The following is a 27,298-nucleotide window of genomic DNA, read 5'->3' as shown; positions in this document are numbered from 1 at the left end:
CGATGCTTCATTGACAGAATGTCTTAGTGAAATCATTCCCCTTGTTCATCACTTACACTACCCAGGGGGTCAGGAAAAATGTCTAGATGGGAATGTAAAAAGTGAATTTTAAGTGACATTCTACAACCCATATTCTTGTAATTGTCCAAAAGTTCATTCACGGTGGGCATGTAGTTGACCTCTATTTTGTTCTATAAGAGTCTACACACAGCAGCCTAGAAGGAGGATCAAGCAGCAGACTCAATTTCCATAAATTTAGTATTAAATAGTTAATCCATAAGCAGTTTCTTTATTTGGGGAGCAACAAACATGCCTTCTTTTAGCTTTGCTTCACTTAACTGCAGGAACGTTTCCTTAAGATAATTGATTGGCTAGTCTTCTTAAGCCTTCATTAGGCCCACCTTATTGTGGAAAATAACTAAAATGATTTATGTGGTTCAACCAATTAAGTGTACTTGATGTTTTTCTCTTCAACAACATTGTTTTCTCTCTTTGGCCACTTCTATGTGATATTGGGGGTAATTCAGAGTTGATCGCAGCAGCAAATTTGTAAGCAGTTGGGGGCAGATATAACATGTGCAGAGTGAGTTAGATTTGGGTGGGGTGTGTTCAAATCTAATCTGATCTAAATTGCAGTGTAAAAATAAAGCAGTCAGTATTTACCCTGCACAGAAACAATATAACCCAAATCTAACTCTCTCTGCAAATGTTATATCTGCCACACCTGCAGTGCACATGGTTTTGCTCAACTGCTAACAAATTTGTTGCTGCGATCAACTCTGAATTACCCCCATAGTGGGAGAGGAGCCAGGAACCAACATGGCATCTAGCACAAAGGAGAGGGTTCTGCCCCTGGTCTAGCACATGGCATACAGGATGACATAGAGAATGAGGAGTCTGGGCAATATGCATACCCCATATTGCAGGCAGAAGGGAATCTTTAAGGGAATACTTTAATTTTTTAATTTATATTTTCAAAATATCTTAAAACCTTGCATGATATCAAATTTGATGTTATGTTTGGATTCTATGTAAAAAATAACATTGAAATATATATATATTTGTCAGATGCAACATGGTTGTAATTAATAAATTAATAATAAGCTTCTCCATGCAGCAAATCACATGCCTCAGGCCAACACAAATGACTGGAGGCAGAGTACTAAGAGTGACATGGAAAAAAATATAAAAATAACAAGCATCCAAATGTGAAACTATTAAAAACAAAACATACTAAATACAAAGCAGAAATTGATTAATTGATTTAGAAGTTAATAACATACTTCTCTTAGCTGCACATCTCTGTCCTCAAGCCAACTCAAGTGATTGAGAGTGGAGTATTAAAAGTGGCAAGGAAAAAAAAATAAAAAATAAAAAAACAAGCTTCCATAGGTGAGTTTACAAACACAAACACAAACACACTGAATCCAACCACCAAATCACAGGCCTCAGGAAAATAGAAACTGCTAGTTTTAGAAAGTAGAAAATGAAACTAGAGAATTTGTTTATATTGGTAGATTTGACCAGTTTGAAACTTTATATAAGAAAAGCATAATGTTTAGCACTGCAAAAGTTTGTTAGACAAATAACATCCAGTAATGCTTGATAATATTTCTTACTGCCACCTCCCACCTTGAATACAAGGTGGGAGGTGGCAGAAAGAAGTCATAAAAAGCAATGGCTTGTCTGGAAAGAGAAGTGTAAACTATTCATGGACAACATTACTACTGCAGTAATATAAAAATCCTCTATCTGCTATCATGTGCACTTTGAAAAATGACATGCAGAGTGCTGATTTCAGACAGAGATGGATGTCCTTAGATGACACTAGAATTTGCAAATCATTAACTTGTATGACAGTAATATGAACAGATCAAACAGCCTATTATTGTTTTGTAGGAGTTTATTTAGCCTTGTTTTGCATATAAAGGAAACACAGCTGGGAGAACAATGAAATCCATTTGATGTTCTCTTTCAATTTTTTTAGAATTCATCTTATTTGTGGGGAATGCCAAACTCCAAATTTCCTCTGATGTATTGCCTTATTATTGAACATTGAGGAAGCCTTAAATAATGGGTAATAAATAAATAAATAAGTGCTAAACAAGATGTTGTTTGGTGGTATATTATTTTTAGGTGCATAAATTAAAATGCAATCATTACAAAACAAGTTAAAAGAAATAAGCATTGTATGATAGTCTTTTATTTAAAGATGTGCACCGGAAATTTTTCGGGATTTGTGTTTTGGTTTTGGATTCGGTTCCGCGGCCGTGTTTTGGATTCAAACGCGTTTTGGCAAAACCTCCCTCAAAATTTTTTGTCAGATTCGGGTGTGTTTTGGATTCGGGTGGGGTTTTTTTCAAAAACCCCTCAAAAACAGCTTAAATCATAGAATTTGGGGGTAATTTTGATCCTATAGTCTTATTAACCTCAATAACCACAATTTCCACTCATTTCCAGTCTATTCTGAACACCTCACAATACTATTTTTAGTCCTAAAATTTGCACAGAGGTCGCTGGATGACTAAGCAAAGCGACCCAAGAGGGTGGCACAAACACCTGGCCCATCTAGGAGTGGCACTGCAGTGTCAGACAGGATGGCACTTAAAAAAATTGGCCCCAAACAGCACATGATGCAAAGAAAAGAGAAAAAGAGGTGCACTGTGGTCACTGGACGGCTAAGCTAAGCGTCACAAACACCTCAATATCACAGGAATTATTCATTCTAATCAATGGTATTATTGGTATTGCAAGAGACCAGCCATGCAGTTTCTGAAATATTATGACAAAATTTTACTGTATTTCATAAGAACTCATTCCTAACTCTGCTAAGTGCTGTTTGGTATACTGTATCTGGCTTCCATGAGGTAGTTGTCCATTATTTCAGCTTCCATTGACCTTTTTGAAAGCGGTAGAAGTTATCGATTCTTTTTTTTTATTTTTATTTTCCCCTATTTTTAATTTTCTCCTGCATAGCCCAGTAAAATGTTGCAATGTTAAGTATTGACTTGTGCCTTCTGGGGGTCCACTTCTTCACCAAACCCAGCCAAATCTCATCCTAACCCTCTGTTCCAAGTTCTCTATGTACCCCATCTGTGTCACCCATGTCTGTCTACCCCTCCCTTTAGATTGAAAGCTCTCATGAGCAGGGCCCTCTTCCCTCATGTGCTTATCCTTTGTCTTACTTTAATAATCTTCAACTGTACCACATCCAGCAGTCTTCTGCCACCTGATACTTATTCCAGTGTCATCTGCTGATGTAACTATGTTTATTTACCCTGTACTTGTCCTATACTGTCATCAACTGTAAGTTGCTGTTTTCCTGTTTGATTATTTATGTTCTCTGTAATTGGGCGCTGCGGAACCCTTGTGGTGCCATATAAATAAAGGATAATAATAATATAGGGTGTATAATCACCAGGTATATCTCACACATCGCTCAGTACAGTATACAGGGTGTATAATCCCCAGGTGTATCTCACACATCGCTGAGTACAGATTACAGGATGTATAATCACCAGGTGTATAACACACATTGCACAGTACAGTATATAGGGTGTATAATCCCCAGCTGTATCTCACACATCGCTCAGTACAGATTACAGGATGTATAATCACCAGGTGTATAACACACGTCGCACAGTACAGTATACATACTGGTCACAACAATGCAGCAGATATTGAGCACTGATCAGGATACTAGAAGTGACACAGAGCTGCAAGATACAGCAATGGCCTACTGTACTGTACTATATATGTATACTGCTGGTCACCAAAATGCTGCACTGTCATACTATATACTGCTCACAATAATGCAGCACAGATATGGAATTGATACTTGCAGTGACACAGAGCTGCAAGATACAGCAATGGCCTACTGTACAACTATATACCGTTGGTCACCAGAATGCTGCACTGTAATACTATATATACTGCTCACAAAAATGCAGCACAGATATGGAATGGATACTTGCAGTGACACAGAGCTGCAAGATACAGCAATGGCCTACTGTACAATTATATACTATTGGTCACCAAAATGCTGCACTGTAATACCATATATACTGCTCGCAAAAATGCAGCACAGATATGGAATGGATACTTGCAGTGACATGGAGCTGCAAGATACAACAATGGCCTACTGTACTGTACTACTCTAATTAATTATATACTGGTGGTCCCCAGTCCCCACAATAAAGCACACTGAGCACAGATATTTTCAGCACACTGAGCACAGATATTTGCAGCACACTGAGCACAGATTACGGAGCTTTTCAGGGAGAGAACACAGCCACGTCCTCTCCGTTCAATCTCCAATGCACGAGTGAAAATGGCGGCGACGCGCGGCTCTTTATATAGAATACGAATCTCGCAAGAATCCGACAGCGGGATGATGACGTTCGGGCGCGTTCTGGTTAACCGAGCAAGGCGGGAAGATCCGAGGCTGCCTCGGAACCGTGTAAAATAGGTGAAGTTCGGGGTGGTTTGGATCTCAACGAACCGAACCCGCTCATCTCTACTTTTATTATGATCGGAAAATAAAGACAAATAGCCCCTATATATAAGTACACCTAAACTTTGCTGAATGAAGTGTACAATTAATGTTAATGCTCATTCATTTTAGTGGATGTTTGTGTGAAAGAGTGAGGAGATAAAAACATATTTTAATTCTTTGTTCATTTTGGGTCACATTTGATCCCTTTATAAAGATACAAAGATAATATATTTCATGAACATTATACACATTTTGAACAATAACTACTACTTATTGGCATCATTCCTCTAACTGGATTATGCTGCTTACATTCCATTCTGCAAATGGCACCACCCGATCCCTTATACAAAAACAGCTAATCAGAAACACAAACACAACTCATCTTGGCAAATCAGGACCATATCCAAAAACATACAGTAACATTAACATATTCTACTTAGTTGAAAAACTGACATATTGAGATGTTTCCACATGTAAACCACATGCCACAATCTATATAAATTCATACAAATGACCTTTGTATTCACAATGTTATTGAGGCATTGTCAATTTCAGCATTCACTTTATTCTATTATCCTATAAACTGTGTGGCCATGGACTACTATATTGTTGAAAGAGATAAATATGAATTAAATGCCTGGACACATGACCAGCCATATTTGCAGTTTTGGTTAACGCCAGTTTAATGCGTTTCGCCACCTTGAGTGGGGGTTTCTTATTATCTCATAATCCTATGTTTAATTCAATAATTCATTGAAATTCTGTTTCTTAACACATGCACAGGTGTAATTGGATTGGATCATACAGTCTCTGATTTGTATGAAAAAATAAGAAAAAACAAAACAAAGCAAATGAATTCTGAAAAAATTCTAATGTTTTCTAGCAGTCCAATTCACTTTAATGAAAACACTTTACTAGTGACCATGATTTGTTATATTCCAGTTATTTTAAACTTATGTATGTTTCTAAATTGACAGGAGTCAAAATGTCTTTGAAAATGTCTTTTAATCTATGTCATTTAATAATGTAATAATGTATTTTGTCTATTCTAGTGATGAAATCAAATGAACTACTGTAACTTTTTTTAATAATTTTTTTTTGGGGTGGGGTTACTGAGGTTTTATAGGGGTTTATTCACGAAGCAGTGAAAAGAGTGGAGAAGTGAGACAGTGGAGAAGTTGCCCATGGCAACCAATAAGCTGCTACGTAGAATTTTATAGAATACACTTGACAAATGTTACTTAAATGCTGATTGGTTACCATGGAAAACTTCTCCACTGGCTCACCTATCCACTCTTTTCACTGCTTTATGAATAGACCCCATTATATGAAAGTGATTAACATTTGCACGATCAAGCAGTGAAATTAATTTTATTACTCATATCCTTTGCTTTTGATAACTTATTGCTTTAAACTGTGACATTTTTGATATATGCAAATTCCTGATTCATTTATTGCCATGGATGTATTCATAAACATTAGAGACATAAGAAGGTAATTATTGATTGGACTTTTAGGGGGGAATTCAATTGTTTAATCCCACCCGATCTACTGTCAAAAGTGACGGGTTATCGAGGGGCGATATTCAATTGTCCCCGCTGATCATTAGAGTCAGGGTTAGCCACTCAAAGCACCTAAACCAGACTAAACTAATGGGCACGAGTGTGAAAAGTCCAATTTGGGCACCCAAACAGGTCTCTTTAGGCGCATATCAGCTCGCCACCCCGGGTGTAGTGAGCCGAAATTAACTTCTCTCGTCCATCAGCAGCAACATTTGAATAGCTGCCAGCGGGTGCCCGCTGGTGCGGGGACCCATGGTAAGATCTGAATACTGCCCTTAGAATTATTTAGAAATATTAATATTTTAGATATAAATATGAATGATTATCAATCATTTTACTGTATTTGGCCAATGTTTAATTTTCAGATTCCCGGACAGGAAGTATGACAATGAGGCACAGCCAAAATGTAGTATCTTAACAACCATTTTATTTCTCAGATTTCAAGCCCCCCCCCATATTTGTAAAATATTAAATGTATTTTATTAGAAATATACCAAATTTTGAAAAAGTGAAACAGTTTGGTAAGAACTTTTTTTTTTATTTGTATTCTACTTCTTAAAGCTATATTTAGCATTTAAACGCACTGACTTTAATATGTTTGGCTTTGTACAAACAAATGCATGGAACTCTTTGCAGTCCATTTTAAAGTTTACAAAAATCAGAACTTCTGCTTTCGTGTGCGCTTCATTGAGGCGGTTTCTCTCCTTACGGCAAATATCCCCATTTCTGCTCACTAGAACTGTTATTGCCTTCCATAACTTCTTAGGCTGCATATAAAAAATAGAAAAAGCAGAACAAGACAAATGTCTCTATCTGTTTTTCTTCCAGCGCTAATAACAATTGGTACTTAATTTAATAGTGAAACAAAGCAGCTGAGTAAGACAACTTGCTAGGTTGCCAACAGTTAAGAAATATTAAAAGAAAAAAGAAACTCTGCGCTAAATGTACACTGTATCAAAAGTATGCAGTCCATGGGCGGATCCAGAAAAATATGACAGGGGGGGCACCATGACTTGGGGGGTACTTTGTGCGCCAAAGGCAAGCACGCTCCTGGGAAAGTGGGTGTGGCCCACAATAATAAGCGTGGCTTCAAAGGGAATGCTGTATCCATGAGCTAGTGGGTGACAGGAATGGAAGACACGGAGACACAGTGGGTGACAGGGAAAAGTTGACATGGAGAGGGAGAGGGTGATGCTTTGAAGAGGGTAACAGGAGAGAGAGGCGGATGTCGAGATAGTGATGCAGGGGAAAGGCAGTGTGTGAAAGGAGAGGGTGACAGGGAGAGGAAGTGGATGATGAGAGGGAGAAGGTGACGGCAGAGGCAGTAGGAGAAAGGGAAAGGTAGTGGGTGACATTAAAAGGGTGACAGGGAGAGACAATGGATGACACCAGATAGAGGTTGATGGGGAGAGGCAGTGGATGATATATAGGGGGGCACTGGGCTGAATGGGAAATAGACACTGACATGGTGGGAAGGGGTGGCACTATGTTGGAGAAGGGGGTACACTGGGCTTAATAAGGGAGGGAATACCCAGGGCTGGTAGGGTGGGAGACATTGGGATGGGAGGGGGGCCAGTGAGATGGTGGGGGACGCTAGGCAGGATGGGAAGGGGGCAGGGGGATCCCTGTGACTGAACTGGCAGGTAGGTTCTAGGTGGGGGGGGCAATGACATCGATGTATGCAGTGGGCTGGTGGGGGGAACACAAAGAATGATCCCTACCCACTGATATACCACCCCTGTACCCCCACATTAACACTGTTGATGGCCCCCTGCTATGGAAACTGTTCCCTGGTACTGGCATTGAGAAGAGTGGACGGAAGGTACCAGGGGTAGGATGGGGAGCGGACCTTTACCTGATGTCAGATATGGAGATCTGGCTGCAGCAGGGCCGGTGCTAGGGTGTTCGGCGCCCCCCTGCAAACTATAAATTTGCGCCCTCCCATAATCATTTGGCGCGCACCGGGAAAAGGGGTGTGGTCTCACAAGTAAGGGGCATGGCAACACAATAGTACCCCCATTTAAATTTACGCCAAAATGTAGCACAATTGCTGCGGGGGCCAATAGCGTTCACTCTGTGAGGGTAGACGGAGTCCTGGATATCAGCGGTATGATGCAGATAACGAAGACAGTGTTACGGCTGACGGCCGCTGGCTGGAGCGCCCGGCGTATAGCAAGCCGCATTGAATTGAAGCTGTGAAGAGCTGTGTGCAGGCTCAATTAACGGGTTACAACCAAACAGCTGAACGTAGAAAAGTGGGCGTCAACGCGTTTCGTCTCCTTGGCAACCGGAGACTTCCTCAAGACTTCTACCCTCACAGAGTGAACGCTATTGGCCCCCGCAGCGAGGTCTAACACCCGTGACGTGGAGAAAGTCCTTGGAGGTTTACCAACAGGTTATATATCAGCGACAATCCTCCTTTAAGAGCAGTGCTACATGCTAACAGAATGGTAATATTGTAATCAGCTTCATCATTTATCCTACCTATATATGTGCTTAATTACAAAACGGACCCTGTCTACAGAATTTTTCAGGAACCAGCACATGGGTAACTATATTTCATCATCTCCATAAGCTTTTATTATAAGGCGGTGATCATCATTTGCGGGACTTTGTATTTAATTAATCACTGGGACGCCAGTGTATGATAAATCAATTTACCAAACAGAATCAACTAAATAGTTTTAATAAATTGTTGGTCATACCAAATATTGTGCTAAATAAATATTAGATATCTGTTGTAAACTATATGCTGCTTTTTTGTTAGAAATTGTTTTTTTAAAGATTATTGAATATAAATTGTTTTTTATATTTTTGGAGTCTTACTGAGTCAATTACTTTACATGACAGACTGCATACTTTTGATACAGTGTACATTTAGCGCAGAGTTTCTTTTTTCTTTTAATATTCCTAGGCTGCATGATTAAACCATTTGTTTTCACAACACACCTCTTTTTACAATGCATTATATTGGCCTAAACAGTTTTCCTGCAGCTTTCCACATACATTCTTTAAATGTTCCACCACGTTACATAACACCAATGGATGGTTAGTGTCATATACAGTCATACTCACCTCTCCTGTCCTGACTCCTGCTGCTGGTACCACCCTGGCCATGGCCGCCGCACGCAGCACCGACGCCATCACCACGACCCCACCGTCCCCTGAGGTCTGCGTCCGCACGATGACGTCCATGAAGTTTGGCGTGCAGCGACACAGACGTCCTCTTCCAGACGGCTGGGTGGGGTGACGTGGGGTCGGGACGCTGGGACCTGTGCTGTTATTATCGTCCGGCTGCACAATGGGGGAGATGGCGGGGCGGGTCCCCATATTCCGAGAGAATCACGGAATCCGGGAGAGAGCAAAAGCCTCCTGGAGGGTTGCCACCAAATCCTGGAGAATCCAGGAAATCCGGGAGAGGTGGCAACCCTATATCCAGGCCACCTGTACAACTGCAGAATACATCAGCTAGGAATGAATGGACTACATCTTTAAGATGTGACAGTAATGATTACATCTGTGCACTAGTTACTGGAAGTGACCTACAAAATGTTAAAATGTAGGGCCACTCCTATTATTTACCAAAATAAGTCATTTCTCTGGCATTATCTAGTTTATTTTTGAACCACAATTATTATTATTTTTAAATATCTTTGGCAATCTCAATAATGAACATTAGTAAATAAGAGAATGACCATTATAAATAGGCATCATCAGCCAAGTGGTTTTATAAATAATACTGCAGAATAAGATGCAAAATTTGGGGGAAAATACACATCGCTACTTGTGGCAGGGCATTTAAGTTGTGCCATATGGCACAAAAATGATAAGTGAATGAGGACACATCTGTAGCTTGCAGTTATTTCTGTTAACATCTCTTAAGTGCCTTACTGAAAATGATGAGATTTGTAGCTGTGTAAAGCAATGCTTCTTGTATCAACAATATATATTGCCAAATTAATTGTTCAACCAAAATAAAGTAAAAAGAGATCTCCACCATAAGAAGTTAACTTACCAGCCACACTACTACTGGCAGCAAATTAGTGGTGGACCCATGAGAAGGATGATGAGGCAGTCATAGTCCAATGATCATGTCAGAGGAAGGGAACTGTCTGACGTGTGGTGAGGTGAGGCGGATGAGGCAGAGCCTTTACTGTCATACTAATGTATACGCCAGAGTTTTGACTATATGAAGTATATGGAAAACACAAAGAATATAATAGAAATATCTTCTTTGTATTATTCTAATCATTTTTATAGTCAAAATTCTGGAGAAAAAAGTATATCACAGGCAGTGGCGTCACAAGGCGGGTGCGGGGGGTGCGGCCCGCACCCGGGTGTGACACCTGGAGGGGGTGACACCAAATGTCAGCTCCTCCGTAGTGACAGGAGCCAGGTGCTGCAGTGTGAAATTCCGCTACAGCACCCGGCTCCTGTCATAGCAGAGGAGCCGACAGCACACTGAGACCGTCTCTGGGGGCAGCCCAGCATCTCCGGAGATGCTGGGCACGCCCCCAGAGTGACGATACCAGTATCCCCGTGAAGCCACGCCCCCTAGCTGTACGGCCACGCCCCTTTTTTGCCGCGATCGCGGCAGTACATCAGGGGCGCGCACCGGGTGTCACCACAACTGGTGACGCCTCTGATCACAGGTGAAGCAGAGCACCCCCCTCTCCTCCCATCCATCTTTTCCACACATCTCTGATCAAAACTCCAGCAGTATATACTGCTGCACCTATGCATTATGCCCACATGGTCCCTAATGAGCTCATACTGTATATTGTGTGTAAATCAAGCTCTGGCGCTAGCCAGTGCCTCATGATCCATTCACCTCACTGCACGTTTCTAAGAGTGCTCTCTCAGCACTGATTCTCGCACCACAGCCAGGAAGAAAGTAGCACTGAGTAGACTGCATTGCACGCCAGAAGGAACAGCATAGTAGGTGGGAACAGATAGGAATGGCCAATCACGTGTCAGAGTTTGGCAATGCTTGAAGAGTAATAATGATTTTTTATTTCTTAAAGTGACCCATCCGGGATAACTGAAAGTCCAGACCAGAGGCGTAACTAGTGGGGGTCGAGCAGGGCACGTGCCCTGGGTGCCGCTGCAAACACAGCAGAGGGGGTGCTGCCAGCCAGGGCTTCGTACCTGCCCACCTCCGTCATTGCTCTGCTGCCTGCCCTCCCGCCCGTTACCATTGCACCACTGAGCTAGGGCCATGGTGCTCGGCGGCGTTTCTGCAGCATGCAGCTGCTTCCTCCCTCACACTTTATGTGCTGCTGTTGGGAGGGAGCGTGACCGCAATGCCGGCATCACGCTCCCTGAGCTACCCGCAGAGGAGCTGAGGCAGCTCTTACTTGCTTGAGGGGTCCGCTCCCTCCCCCTCCTCCACAGCTGAGGCTATCAGCCTGCAGCAGCCAGCACATGCTGTTGACCGTGACATGTGTGTGTGCTGGGATGCACTCTGGAGACTGGAGGGTGGCTGCAGTGGTATTCCTCTGCCTGGAGGGGGGAGGAAGGGGAGGGGGTGATGCGATCACAGTGATCCCCCTACCCATTCATCTGCTAGTAGCAGGGGCATAATTTTTAGTATGTTTTTTTTAATATAGGGGGCATGGCCAAGTCTCTCGTGATTAGGCCACACCCACTGAATTATCCAATCTGGCCTCCCTCCCTGTGAAGTGACTCCTCCTGACCTGCCTGCCACTTGAGGAGCCATGATGCTAAGAGGTGGAGATCTGTGTTGTGAGGTGAGAGGGGTGCTGTGATGAGAGGGTTACTGTATTGTGAGGGGACTGGGTTGCTACACTGTGCTATGAGGAATGGGGGCACTGTGTTCTGCTGAGAGGGGAGAGGTGCTGTGATGAGGGGGTGATGTGAGAGGAGAAGTGTGCTGTGATGAGTGTGGTGATGGAGTCCTCACTCATAAATGCACAGCTGTGCGACCGTTCGTCTCCTAGCTCCTAGTTGGAGCTGACAGAGGTGGGAGGTATGTGCCTCTGCATGGCTGCCAGCTCTCCCTGTACAATGTGTGTGTATGTCCCTGTAAAATGTCCCTTGACACTATCTCCCTGTAAGCCCTGCTGCAGTCACCAACTATCTCTCTGTCACCCCTGCCTCAGTCACCCACTATCTCCCTGTCACCCACTATCTCACTGCCACCTCTGCCTGTCACCCACTGTCTCCGTGTTACCCCTGCCTCAGTCACCCACTATCTCCCTGTCACCACTGCCTCAGTCACCCACTATCTCCCTGTCACCCCTGCCTCAGTCACCCACTATCTCCCTGTTACCCCTGCCTCAGTCACCCACTATCTCCCTGTCACCCCTGCCTCAGTCAACCACTATATCCCTGTCACCCCTGCCTCAGCCACACTCTGTCTCCCTGTCACCCCACCTCAGTCACCCACTATCTACCTGCCACCCCTGCTTCAGTCACCCACTATCTCCCTGTCACCCCTGCCTTGTCACCCCTGCCTCAGTCATCCACTATCTCCCTTTCACCCCTGCCTCAGTCACCCACTATCTCAATGTCCCCCCTGCCTCAGTCACCCACTATCTCCCTGTCACCCCTGCCTCAGCCACACACTGTCTCCCTGTCACCCTTGTCTCAGTCACCCACTATCTCCCTGTCTCCCCTGCCTCAATCACCCACTATCTACCTGCCACCCCTGCCTCAGTCACCCACTATCTCCCTGTCACCCCTGCCTCAGTCATGCAATATCTCCCTGTCACCCCTGCCTCAGTAACCCACTATCTCCCTGTCTCCCCTGTCTCAATCACCCACTATCTCCATGTCACCCCTGCCTCACCAGTTAACTACTATCTCCCCATCACCCACTATCTCCATGTCACCCCGCCTCAGTCACCCCATATCTCCCTGTCACTCCTGCCTCAGTCACCCACTATCTCAATGTCCCCCCTGTTTCAGTCACCATTTTCACCCTGTCATCACTGCCTCCTCAGGTACCTACTATCTACCTGTCACTCACTATCGCCCTATACCCTTGGGGTGTTGTCAGCGCACGCTGTCCCTTTAAAAAGTTTACCACACCAAGGGCAGCAAAATTGAATTTTAATTACCAAAAATAAAACACAAACATGCACACAATGGGGGGCACAAAACAGAGCAATTCAATCGTTGCTCCGTTTAGACGCCCAGTAGCCATGGGGCTGGCATTATTTCTTGCAGCCTTTTGAGGTGCAAGAAAGAGTGTGTGGAAACTGAGCACTTTGTCTTTCCAATTGGGAGTTTGGACGCCCAAAGCAGGGATTTTAGACAGGTTTAGCTGTTCCCAGTTTAGATGGGTTTAGCTGTTTTAGACGGTTAAACCCAGTCTGTTTGGGTGCGACATGTGCGATGTGCCTGGGCACCCAAACACAATTGAATAGTGACAATTGTTTAAAAATCTAGTCTAAATAGGACTTTTAGATGCCTAGACATCCAAAACAATAGAATCGATGATAATAGAATGATCGGGGAGACAACGCAGGGGGAGAAGCCAGGTGGAAGGTGATGGTGTGCTGAGAGACAACACAGGGAGAGGTGATGGTGTGCAGAGAGATGACACTGAAGGATGTAATGGTGTGCTCATAAACGATGCATGGGGAGGTGATGGTGTGCTCAGAGACTACGCAGGGGGAGGTGATGGTGTGCTGAGAGACGACGCAGGAGGAGGTGATAGTGTGCTGAGAGATGACATAAGGGTAGGTGATGGTGTGCTGAGAGACAACGCAGGAGGAGGTGATGGTGTACTCAGAGATGATGCAGGGGGAGGTGATGGTGTGACTAAAAGAAAACATGGGGGTGAGATGATGGTGTGGCTAAGAGATAATGCAGGGGTAGGTGATGATGTGACTGAGAGACACATGGGTAGATAATGGTGTGGCTGAGACACAGCAGGGGAGATGGTGTGGCTGAGAGATGCAGGGGACAGAATGTGACACAGGTTACACGAGTCAGGTTGAACTGCTGTTGTATGATGATTACCTTGGTAATATTCCTACACATCAGGCATCTAATCCTCCTCAAACCCGCAGAAATATTAACACAATTAATTTTCAAGAACTGTCCACCTCTCTGAAACAACTGCTCTCACCTATTTCTGCATTTACTTCTCCTGAGACTGCTGTATCACAACTGAACCAGACTCTAGGAATAGCCCTTGACCAAGTGGCTCCAGCTACCCATCACACTCCATGTAGGTAAAGATGTCAACCGTGGCACTCTAAATTAACAAGACACCTACAAAAACTCTAACGCAAAGCTGAACGTCAGTGGCGTAAATATCGTATTCTCACATATAAGACTGTCTACTACTCTTATCGTATTGCCCTGGACTCTGCCAAACAAACATATTTCCAAACTCTCATCTTTGCTCAAGCCTCTAACCCCAAATTACTTTTTAATACATTTAAATCACTTCTGAACCCTCCCTCACCTAACCCACCAGCCACTATGAAAGAGCAAGATCTTCCTACTTCAAGGACAAGATTGATGAGATCCGAGGTGAAAAGGTGTGCTCTTCCTCTACCAGTGACATGCTCAATTCTTTACCTGAACCCTCTGGCACTCTGTCCTCATTTGATACCATAAGTGTAGATGAAGTGTCAACACTCTTCTCAGCCTGCTACACTACTTCCTTTCCTCTTGAGCCTATATCCTCACAAGTAAGTAAATCTCTGTCTCCTGTTCTCATCCCAACTGTCACAACTGAGGGCCTGAGCTGACGGGAGGCAGCCTCAGTTGTAGGGGCTGAGATGTAACGGAACCTGGGAGGTTGTATCAGACCCCTAGACATGTAAGTAACATGTAGAATAACTGCCCGAAGGCGTGACCACGACAACCAGGATAAAAGTCAATGATGTTTATTATGACAAACTCCGTAACACAGCAGCAGTAAAGGAAACATAAAAGTCAACAGAGGATAAATACAATTCCTGGGTACTACAGGGTGGCAAGGGCCACAGGCACTGGTAGAGTGAGACAGTTCTTATAATCTTCTAGTTGGAAAGTTCTTACCAGACCTGTCTGTAGCAATGGAGAGAACCCAGGATCGTACCAGCTGGTGTTCCAGGAAAGGCTGGGTTGCTGAAGATAAAACGGCTGCTGTGGATACTGGCTGGAACCAGACTGTTGTTGGTACGGAGTGGATACTGGCTGGAACCAGTTAAATAATAAACGAACTTGAGAGCGATGAAATAATAATGAAGTTTGGAGTTTAAGAGAGGTGAAATAATAATACCGGTGGAGAGTGGTAAACTGCAGAAAGGACACCGGCCCTTTAAGAGAAGCTGTACACTGCTGGAAGCTGGGCTGGAAGCAGGTGATTGATGAAGTTTGGAGTTTGAGAGCGGTGAAATAATAATACCGGTGGAGAGTGGTAAACTGCAGAAAGGACACCGGCCCTTTAAGAGAAGCTGTACACTGCTGGAAGCTGGGCTGGAAGCAGGTGACTGTTGTAACTGGAAACAGGTGAGTCCAGAATGGATCGGAGAGTCAGGCTACACCGCAGATGGAATGCTGGTGCGGGTCTCTATAGCAGAAGTCTGGAGACAGGAGCTGGAACCTGGAAGACAACCACAGGAGAGAGACAAACTGGAACTAGGTTAGACAACCAAAGCACTGACGCCTTCCTTGCTCAGGCACAGCTTACTTATACCTGCAGCAAGGAAGGGGTTGGCTAGGCAATTATGCAAATCAACAATACAGACAGCAGATTGGTGGAAATGCTCAGATGACAAAATCCAAGATGGCTGCGCCCATGCAGACACTTGGAGGGAAGTTTGGTTTGTAATCCATGTGAGAATTGAAACAGTAATGGCGACGCCGGCCACAGGAGACAGGAGACACCAGACTGACAAGCGCACATTTAACCACGCGGGCACAGCGGAGGCCGCGGCTGATGAAATCACCACTCTGACATTCTGCATGTGGAAACTCAGGAACAGCGGGATCCGGTCCTGGAACGCTGAGCCAGCCTTAGGAGGCATCTGAAGGGTAAGTAATGGCGTCCAGATACCCGGATCGTGACAGCACCCCCCCCTTTAGGAGTGGCCCCAGGACACTTCTTAGGCTTTAAAGGAAACTTTGCGTGGAAATTTCGGACCAAGGCAGGAGCATGGACGTTTGAGGCATTGGTCCAAGAGCGTTCTTCAGGACCATAGCCCTTCCAGTCAATGAGGTATTGTAACTGACCGTAACGGAAACGTGAGTTCAAAATCTTGGCCACCTCGTACTCGACTCCCCGTTGAGTCTGAACTTTGGGAGCTGGAGGAAGTGCGGAATGAAACCGATTCAGGATCAGCGGTTTCAACAAAGAAACATGAAATGTCCTGGGTATTTTCAAGAAGGATGGTAACTGTAACCTGTAGGCAACAGGATTGATGACTTTTTCAATCTTGAAGGGTCCGATGTAGCGAGGTGCAAATTTCATGCTGGGAACTCTCAACCTCAAATTCTTCGTGGACAGCCACACACGATCACCCACCTTGAGAGCAGGAACCGCTCTACGCTTCCTATCGGCAAACTTCTTATACCTGAATGAGGCTTTAAGCAGGGCTGCGCGGACGTTCCTCCAGTTATTTGAAAACTGATGCAAGGTGACATCCACTGCTGGAACAGAAGTTGCGGGAAGCGGTTGGAATTCTGGGACTTTAGGGTGGAATCCATAATTAATGAAGAATGGTGTAGAAGAAGATGAGGAATGGTATTGATTGTTGTGGCTGAACTCGGCCCAAGGAAGGAGTTGAACCCAGTCATCTTGAGAGGAAGACACATATATACGGAGGAAGGCCTCCAAGTCCTGATTCACCCTCTCAGTTTGACCATTGGTCTGAGGATGGCAAGCCGTGGAAAACTTTAACTTGACTTGGAGGGCTTGACACAAACTTCGCCAAAATTTGGCTACAAATTGTACTCCACGATCCGAGATGATCTCTTCAGGAAGACCGTGAAGTCGGAAGATCTCTTGTATAAACACTTGAGCCAACTTGGAAGCTGACGGAAGACCGGTGAGAGGGATGAAATGTGCCATCTTGGTGAACCGGTCAACTACCACCCAGATGGTATTAAACTTGTTGCAGATAGGTAGATCGGAAACAAAGTCCATCGACAAATGGGTCCAAGGTCGACGGGGAACAGATAATGGAACCAGTTGCCCCGCAGGCGACTGGCGGGAGACTTTGTGTTGGGCACACTTTGGGCAGGAGGCAATAAATTCCATAACGTCCTTCTTCAGAGTTGGCCACCAGTAGGACCTAGAAATAAATTCAAGGGTTTTCTGAATGCCTGTATGTCCAGCAAAACGGGAAGCATGGGCCCAATGCATGAGCTTCTTCCTTAGAACTGGCTTAACAAAACTTTTCCCTGGTGGAGGCGTAGAGTCGATCCCTACCGTGGAGAATGCCAACGGATTAATAATAGGATGCTTGTCTGCAGACTCGGACTCATTTTCTTGCTCCCATGAGCGGGAAAGGGCATCGGCCTTACGATTCTGAGAACCCGGACAGAACTGGAGTTTAAAGTCAAACCTAGAGAAGAAAAGTGCCCATCTGGCCTGACGAGGATTCAGACATTGTGCGCCTTTGAGATATAAAAGATTTTTGTGGTCGGTAAGTATGGTGATTGAGTGGGAAGCTCCCTCCAACAGGTATCTCCACTCCTCCAGAGCGAGCTTGATGGCTAGCAACTCCTGATCGCCAATGGCATAGTTGCGCTCAGCTGGGGAGAACTTCCAGGAGAAGAAACTGCAAGGATGTAGATGTCCATCTTTGGCCCTCTGGGATAACACTGCTCCTACTCCAACGGAGGAGGCATCTACCTCTAAGATAAAAGGAGAGTCGGTGTCGGGCTGTTTCAGAACTGGTGCAGAGATGAACCGTTGCTTCAGAAGGTGAAAGGCCTGTGTAGCTTCCTCGGACCACTTGGACGGATTAGCACCTTTCTTGGTTAATGCAGTGATAGGCGCCACAATGGTGGAAAAGTCTCGTATAAATTTTCTATAATAATTGGCGAACCCTAAGAACCTCTGGACCCCTTTGAGGCTTAAGGGTATAGGCCAATTCTGGATTGCTTGGAGTTTCTCAGGATCCATCTCTAGTCCGGAACCGGACACAATGTAACCTAGAAACGGAATGGTTTTAACTTCAAACACACACTTCTCCAATTTACAATAGAGGTGATTGACACGGAGACGGGAAAGAACCTCTTTTACCCAGAAACGATGATCTTCGAGATTATTAGCAAAGATGAGGATGTCGTCTAGATAAACCACGACATGGCGGTACAAGATGTCCCTGAAAATCTCATTCACGAAGTGCTGGAAGACTGCTGGAGCGTTGCTCAATCCGAAGGGCATGACGAGGTACTCATAATGTCCGTCACGGGTGTTAAAGGCGGTCTTCCACTCGTCACCTTCACGGATTCGGATGAGATTGTAGGCACCCCTCAAGTCCAGCTTTGTGAAAATAGTTGCACCACTAACTCTATCAAAGAGCTCGGTAATCAGGGGTAAAGGGTATCGGTTCTTGACGGTAATGTCGTTCAGACCTCTGTAGTCGATGCACGGATGCAGACCACCGTCTTTCTTCTTAACGAAGAAGAAGCCTGCGCCGGCTGGAGAAGAAGATGGTCGGATGAAACCCTTCGCCAGGTTCTCTTTGATGTACTCTTCCATGGAGTGTGTCTCAGGCAGAGACAACGGATAAGTTCGGCCTCGCGGTGGAACCTTCCCTGGAATGAGGTCGATTGGGCAGTCCCATTCTCTATGAGGAGGAAGGATATCAGCAGAGGCTTTACTGAACACGTCCGTGAAGTCTTGATATGGAGGAGGCGGAACATCAGATGACCTGGGGAAGGAAGAACAAACAGGAAGAACTTTGGCTAAACAAGTCTCAGCACAGGAGGGACCCCATGCCAGTATTTGCGTAGTCGTCCAGTCAATTGATGGGTTGTGGAGACGGAGCCATGGAAGGCCTAAAACCACTGGATGTGTGGCTCTTGGAATCACTTAAAAAGAAATATACTCAGAATGAAGAACTCCCACTCTCAGACGAACTGGAAGAGTCCTTAAGGAAATGACTGCGTCAAAAATCTTGCTGCCATCCACGGCAGTCAAAGAGATGGACGAGGACAGTCTCTCAGTGGGTAGGGACCACCGTTTAACATAAGCTTCGGTTATGAAATTCCCAGCTGCTCCGGAATCAAGGAGGGCAATGACGTTCCTGTAACGTTGAGCAATTTGGAGCGACACTGGGAGGTTACAGTCATGAGGCGATGGAGAGGAGATCATTACTCCTAGCCGGCCCTCTCCTTGGCGAGCTAGGATCTGGAGTTTCCCGGACGTTTGGGACAGGCATTGATAGTGTGCGACGGAGCTGCACAGTAGAGACAGAGAGACTCAGAGAGACGTCTTCGGCGCTCAGCGGGAGATAGACGAGAATGACTAATTTGCATAGGCTCATCCTTGGATGAAGATGGTTGACGAGGAGGAGGAGCAGAAGATTTAGGAGTAGATGATCTTCCTCGCTCAGTTGCTCTCTCTCTGAAACGTAGATCAACCTTCGTGCAAAGAGAAATTAGTTCATCCAACTTAGAGGGCAAGTCTCTGGTAGCTAACTCATCCTTGATGCGTTCTGATAAGTCATGCCAGAATGCAGCATACAGGGCCTCGTCGTTCCATGCCAGTTCGGATGCCAGGATTTTAAACTGTATAAGATACTGTCCCACAGTACGTGTTCCCTGGCGTAAACGGAGAATCTCAGATGAAGCAGATGTTATCCGGCCTGGCTCGTCGAAGATGCGCCTGAATGTAGCTACAAAGTCAGTATAGGAGGATAGCAGGGGATTAGACTTCTCCCATAAAGGTGATGCCCAGTCAAGGGCTGAGCCACTGAGAAGGGAGATAATATAGGCAATTTTGGTACGGTCACTGAAGAAATTGCCAGGTAGAAGCTCAAAGTGGATTTCACATTGATTGAGAAATCCCCTGCAGAACCTTGGAGATCCATCAAATTTTGCTGGCGTTGGAAGATGAAGATGTGGACTGGAAATGGGTAAGGTGGGTGGGGTTACAGCTGGTGTCACTGTAGTGGACGCACCGGACGTGCCAGGTCCACGGAGGGTCGTTTGAATCCCATCCAGCAGTGTAGAGAGATCCTGGAGACAGCGGATGATGTGGCCCTGTGCAGCCTCCTGATGTTCAAGTCGGGCTGCCAGTTCTTGCATTGGCCTGGCCGCTTGATCCTGGTCTCCGGCTGGATTCATTAGGTCAGTGCTTACTGTCACAACTGAGGGCCTGAGCTGACGGGAGGCAGCCTCAGTTGTAGGGGCTGAGATGTAACGGAACCTGGGAGGTTGTATCAGACCCCTAGACATGTAAGTAACATGTAGAATAACTGCCCGAAGGCGTGACCACGACAACCAGGATAAAAGTCAATGATGTTTATTATGACAAACTCCGTAACACAGCAGCAGTAAAGGAAACAAAAAAGTCAACAGAGGATAAATACAATTCCTGGGTACTACAGGGTGGCAAGGGCCACAGGCACTGGTAGAGTGAGACAGTTCTTATAATCTTCTAGTTGGAAAGTTCTTACCAGACCTGTCTGTAGCAATGGAGAGAACCCAGGATCGTACCAGCTGGTGTTCCAGGAAAGGCTGGGTTGCTGAAGATAAAACGGCTGCTGTGGATACTGGCTGGAACCAGACTGTTGTTGGTACGGAGTGGATACTGGCTGGAACCAGTTAAATAATAAACGAACTTGAGAGCGATGAAATAATAATGAAGTTTGGAGTTTAAGAGCGGTGAAATAATAATACCGGTGGAGAGTGGTAAACTGCAGAAAGGACACCGGCCCTTTAAGAGAAGCTGTACACTGCTGGAAGCTGGGCTGGAAGCAGGTGATTGATGAAGTTTGGAGTTTGAGAGCGGTGAAATAATAATACCGGTGGAGAGTGGTAAACTGCAGAAAGGACACCGGCCCTTTAAGAGAAGCTGTACACTGCTGGAAGCTGGGCTGGAAGCAGGTGATTGTTGTAACTGGAAACAGGTGAGTCCAGAATGGATCGGAGAGTCAGGCTACACCGCAGATGGAATGCTGGTGCGGGTCTCTATAGCAGAAGTCTGGAGACAGGAGCTGGAACCTGGAAGACAACCACAGGAGAGAGACAAACTGGAACTAGGTTAGACAACCAAAGCACTGACGCCTTCTTTGCTCAGGCACAGCTTACTTATACCTGCAGCAAGGAAGGGGTTGGCTAGGCAATTATGCAAATCAACAATACAGACAGCAGATTGGTGGAAATGCTCAGATGACAAAATCCAAGATGGCTGCGCCCATGCAGACACTTGGAGGGAAGTTTGGTTTGTAATCCATGTGAGAATTGAAACAGTAATGGCAACGCCGGCCACAGGAGACAGGAGACGCCAGACTGACAAGCGCACATTTAACCACGCAGGCACAGCGGAGGCCGCGGCTGATGAAATCACCTCTCTGACATTCTGCATGTGGAAACTCAGGAACAGCGGGATCCGGTCCTGGAACGCTGAGCCAGCCTTAGGAGGCATCTGAAGGGTAAGTAATGGCGTCCAGATACCCGGATCGTGACACCAACCTTAACTAACATCTGTAATCTCTCTCTCTCTACTGGTATCTTTCCTTCACTGTTCAAGCACGCACTGATTACTCTCGTTTTGAAAAAAAAAAATCTGACCCTAACACTCTCTCAAACTACCGTCCCATCTCTCAGGTGCCATGCCTCTCCAAGCTACTTGAGAGACTTGCCTACACTCGCCTCACACACTTTCTTAAAACACACAATTTATTTGACCCGCTTCAGTCAGGCTTTCGTTCCCAGCACTCCACAGAGACAGCACTGACTAAAGTAGTGAATGATCTAGTCACTGCAAAGTCCAACGGCCATTACTCACTTCTTATTCTTCTAGATCTCTCTGCTGCTTTTGACACTGTTGACCATTTTCTTCTCATACAGACACTACAATCCCTAGGTCTGAAAGACACAGTCCTCTCTTGGTTCCTATCCTACCTATCTAATCGCTCCTTCAGTGTTCGCTTCTCTGAATCCACCTCCTCTTCGCTACCTCTTTCAGTTGGAGTACCACAAGGCTCGGTCTTAGGACCTCTACTTTTCTCAATCTACACCTCATCTCTTGGTAAACGAATCAGCTCTTTTGGATTTCAGTATCATCTGTACGCAGATGATACTCAAATCTACCTATCCTCCCCAGATTTGTCACCATCTGCATTGGTCAGGGTCACTGAATGCCTTTCTGCTGTTTCATCTTGGATGTCATCTCGCCACCACAAACTTAATATTTCCAAAACACAGCTATTTATATTTCCACCAGCCATTAGTAATTACCAACCTGATATCTCTATCACTGTTTAGAACTCAACAATCAATCCTACCCCACAAGCTCGCTGCCTAGGTGTCATACTTGACTCAGAACAGTCCTTTGTTCCCCACATTCAATCTGTCTCAAGATCTTGCTACATGCATCTAAAAAACATCCAAAATATGACCATACCTTACACAAGACACTGCTAAAACTCAAATCCATGCTTTCATTATCTCCCGCATCCGTTCTTTCTGACCAGGGTTCATCATTGCTGTGATGTGATATCATGCAACCCACCTAGAACCTTTGCAATCCGGTGGACAAATATGCAATAGATAATGCCTTTCCTTGTGTATCAATGCCTATTTCCCTATAGATTGTAAGCTTGCGAGCAGGGCCCTCCTAACTCTGACTGTTTGTTTATTACCCAGTTTTGAAGTATCATTGTGTCCAATTGTAAAGCACAACGGAATTTGCTGCGCTATATAAGAAACTGTTAATAAATAAATAAATGTGTCTGTGTGTACATGTGATAGGGAATTTAGATTGTAAGCTCCACTGGGGCAGGGACTGATGTGAATGAGCAAATATTCTCTGTAAAGTGCTGCGGAATATGTGTGCACTATGTAAATAACTGGCAATAAATAAATAAATAAATAAATAATCTTCCGGACGATGTGATCTCCTACATGAATAGTGAATACCGACTGAAGTCGCCATCTGCCTTAGAGGATACATTTTTTCAGAGGTTCCATATTGTGAGAAACCATCATATAGGTAAGGTTCACAGAGATACAGGGGCCCCACCCCTCTTCTAGGAATCGGCTCCCAGACTGTGCACTTAAATTACTGTATATATTATACATATGTTACATTATAATGCACTGGACAATGGTGTATTTTCTACAGTGATTTGTTGTTACTAATATGGTACATTATCATGCATGGACTAGCAGTATTTACTATACAGTATATATATAAAGGGGCCAAGACATTGCACTTTCTAATGGATAGCCAAGCCTCTACAGTGGCTGTCCATATGGGCCCTTACCACTGCATTCCCCTGGTCGGCCCTTCATGCCCCAGCCCGACACTGAAAGATGTGTTTAAATTAGAGATGTGCACCGGACATTTTTCGGGTTTTGTGTTTTGTCTTTTGGATTCGGTTCCGCGGCCGTGTTTTGGATTCGGACGCGTTTTGGCAAAACCTCCCTGAATTTTTTTGGTCGGATTCGGATTGGATTCGGGTGTTTTTTTTCAAAAACCCCTCAAAAACAGATTAAATAATAGAATTTGGGGGTAATTTTGATCCTATAGTATTATTAACCTCAATAACCACAATTTCCACTAATTTCCAGTCTATTCTGAACACCTCACAATACTATTTTTAGTCCTAAAATTTGCACCAAGGTCGCTGGATGACTAAGCAAAGCGACCCAAGAGGGCGGCACAAACACCTGGCCCATCTAGGAGTGGCACTACTGCAGTGCCACTCCTAGATGGGCCAGGTGTTTGTGCCGTCCTCTTGTTGCCCATAGCAACCAATCAGATTATATCTATTATCTGCTAGAAGCAGCTAGATAAATGGTAAGTATAATCTGATTGGTTGCTATGGGCAACATCACCAGTTCTAAAAATCTCCCACCTTAGTAAATTTACCCCATAATGTTTTTGAATATAAATCCTAAAGCAGGTGGTGTATTAGAGCAAAAGAGTGTAAGGAGACCAGCCATGCAGTTTCTGAAATATTATGACAAAATTTTACTGTATTTCATAAGCACTCATTCCTAACTCTGCTAAGTACTGTTTGGTATACTGTATATGGCTTCCATGAGGTAGTTGTCCATTATTTCAGCTTCTATTGAACTTTTTGAAAGTGGTAGAAGTTATCGATTCTTTTTTTTTTTGTAATTTTTATTTTCCCCTATTTTTAATTTTCTCCTGCATAGCCTAGTAAAATGTTGCAATGTTAAGTATTGACTTGTGCCTTCTGGGGGTCCACTTCTTCACCAAACCCAGCCTAATCTCATCCTGACTCCTAACCCTCTGTTCCACGTTCTCTATGTACCCCATCTGTGTCACCCATGTCTGTCTACTCCTCCCCTTTAGATTGTAAGCTCTCACGAGCAGGGCCCTCTTCCCTCATGTGCTTATAAACTGTTGGTCACCAAAATGCTGCACTGTAATACTATATATACTACTCACAAAAATGCCGCACAGATATGGAATGGATACTTGCAGTGACACAGAGCTGCAAGATACAGAAATGGCCTACTGTACAACTATATACTGTTAGTCACCAAAATGCTGCACTGTAATACTATATATACCGCTCACAAAAATGCTGCACAGATATGGAATGGATACTTGCAGTGACACAGAGCTGCAAGATACAGCAATGGCCTAATGTACTGTACTACTATAATTTATATATACTGGTGGTCCCCAGTCCACACAATGAAGCACACTGATCAGATATTTGCAGCACACTGAGCACAGATATGGAGCGTTTTCAGGCAGAGCACACTGAGCACAGATTATTTGCAGCCCACTGAACACAGATATTTGCAGCACACTGAGCACAGAGAGCACAGATTACAGAGCTTTTCAGGGAGAGAACGCTGACACGTCCTCTCAGTTCAATCTCCAATGCACGAGTGAAAATGGCGGCGACACGCGGCTCCTTATATAGAATACGAATCTCACGAGAATCCGACAGCGGGATGATGATGTTCAGGCGCGTTCTGGTTAACCGAGCAAGGCGGGAAGATCTGAGACTGCCGGGGGGGGGGGGGGCGGGGGGGGGGGGGGGGTCGGATACCGAGGAACCGAACCCGCTCATCTCTAGTTTAAATCAACATAGAATCTTGTGGTTATGCATTTATCATGTTCATTCACATTACAAAATGTGTGCTTTTTGCAAATATAATATACTTGCATCCATTAATATCTAAACACCAATATATCCACAGTTGTCAGGGGATTGTGTGATTATACTGTCTGCCTTTATTCATTTTCTCTCCATTACAGATACAGACAGCACTGTACAAAAGAGTTCTGAAACTAAAATGATATACAAAAATAATTATAATTCTAATAATGTGGAACTTCTTTACCACAAAGAATAAATGGTGCTATGAAACTCCAACATGCAGTATTCAATATTACATGATATAAAACACCACACTATTAATATGAGTTATCAGTGCCGTAACTAGCCATTCTAGTGCTGTGTGCAAGAATCAGCATTGGCGCCCCCCCCCCCCCCCCCTATCCATACACAAAACAAGGCCAGCGAGTAGTCGTGCACCAAAAATATTGCAGTGTGGCTTCATGGGGAAGGGGCGTTTGCCATATAGCTCCTTATTACGACAGGTAGAGTCCTCTTTTATACATTACGCCAGGCAGACTTCCCCTTTCTACATATTATACCAGCATAGTCCCCTTTTTACACATTAAGGGAGGTAGCGTCCCCTTTTTACACAGTACTGCAGGCAGAGCTCCCTTTTACACATTACGGCAGGCAGAGTCTGCCTGTTTACACATTACGGAAGGCAGAGTCCCCCTTTTTTACACATTAGGCAGCAGAGTCCCCCTTTTTACACATTACAGAAGCAGAGTCCCCTTTTTTACACATTAGGCAGGCAGTCCCCTTTAACACATTAGGCGGCATAGTCCCCCTTTTTTGCACATTAGGCAGGCAGTCCCCTTTTACACATTAGGCGGCATAGTCCCCCTTTATTTAAACATTAAGCAGCATAGTCCCCCTTTTATACACATTAGGTAGCATAGTCCCCCTTTTTAACACATTACGACAGCATAGTCCTGTTTTTTACACCTTAAGCAGCATAGTTCCCTTTTTTACACATAGGTAGCATAGTCCCCCTTTTATACACATTAGGTAGCATAGTCCCCCTTTTTAACACATTACGGCAGCATAGTCCTGTTTTTTACACCTTAAGCAGCATAGTTCCCTTTTTTACACATAGGTAGCATAGTCCCCCTTTTTTACACATAGGTAGCATAGTCTCCTTTTTTACACATTAGGCAGACAGTGAGCAGTGCACTCACCCGTCTGCGTCCTCTTCCTGGGAGAGCGGGTGGTCATGGCAGCGGCAGGGGATGTCCCTGTGCAGGTGACGGCGGTACAGACCCGACGCAGTTGCTGCTGCCAGTCTGTTCAGCTTCGTCCAAATGGCTCCCGGCATCCCAGGTGCAGCTTCCTGCCATGAGGAGGCGCGTTCCTGGCTTGTTGTGCCACTGACTTGTACTGCTGCTGAAGTCGAGGAGAGGGGGGAGCGGATGGACCACATGGTAACACAGACAGAGCTGCCGGCTATAATGTATTAGCAGCGATGCGTCTGGCATAGAAGGTGCCGGGTGCAACTCTAGTATTATATATTATAGCAGGGAGCGATGCATTTGATGGTGGCCAGTGGTGGTGGATGTGGATGGTGCGCCCACGGCACAATCTGCCCATACCTAGTTACGGCTCTGGGGTGTCAGGGAGAAATGGATGAGAGGGGAGAGAGAAGCAAGAGAGAGGGAGTGTTATGAAGAGAAAGAGAGAAAGGCAAGTTCAGTCAGAGAGAGAAGGAAAGGGGGGAAGCCAGCATTAGAGTTACGCTACTCACTACAGCACAGCCACAAGTCTCTCATGGGGGCGGGCTCTTCATGGCATTAAGCCCTGCCCTCTAAATACCTGCGAATCGCGACACTCCGTTCCTACATACTCAGTGTCTGCCTGCAGCTGACGCTGGGATGGGTGGGTCCAGGATAGCAGTTGGACCCCCTTTCCCCGGCCTGTGTGAGAGAGGGGAGGGACGGGTCAGCCCCCAGCTGAACAGCGCTGCACATTTGGTAGGTTGGCAACTTTCCAGG

General features: G+C 45.0%; 1 protein-coding gene across 1 annotated transcript in view; it reads right to left on the bottom strand.

Moving 5' to 3' along the window:
- The window catches only part of LOC134910178 (alcohol dehydrogenase 1-like), a 243,834-nt gene that overhangs the window by 62,132 nt on the left and 154,404 nt on the right, over positions 1–27,298 (bottom strand). The gene's annotated exons all lie outside the window — the stretch shown is intronic.

The sequence above is a fragment of the Pseudophryne corroboree genome, chromosome 1, assembly GCF_028390025.1.
Source record: "Pseudophryne corroboree isolate aPseCor3 chromosome 1, aPseCor3.hap2, whole genome shotgun sequence".
NCBI lineage: Eukaryota > Metazoa > Chordata > Amphibia > Anura > Myobatrachidae > Pseudophryne > Pseudophryne corroboree.
This window is presented reverse-complemented; position numbering and strand designations above follow the sequence as displayed.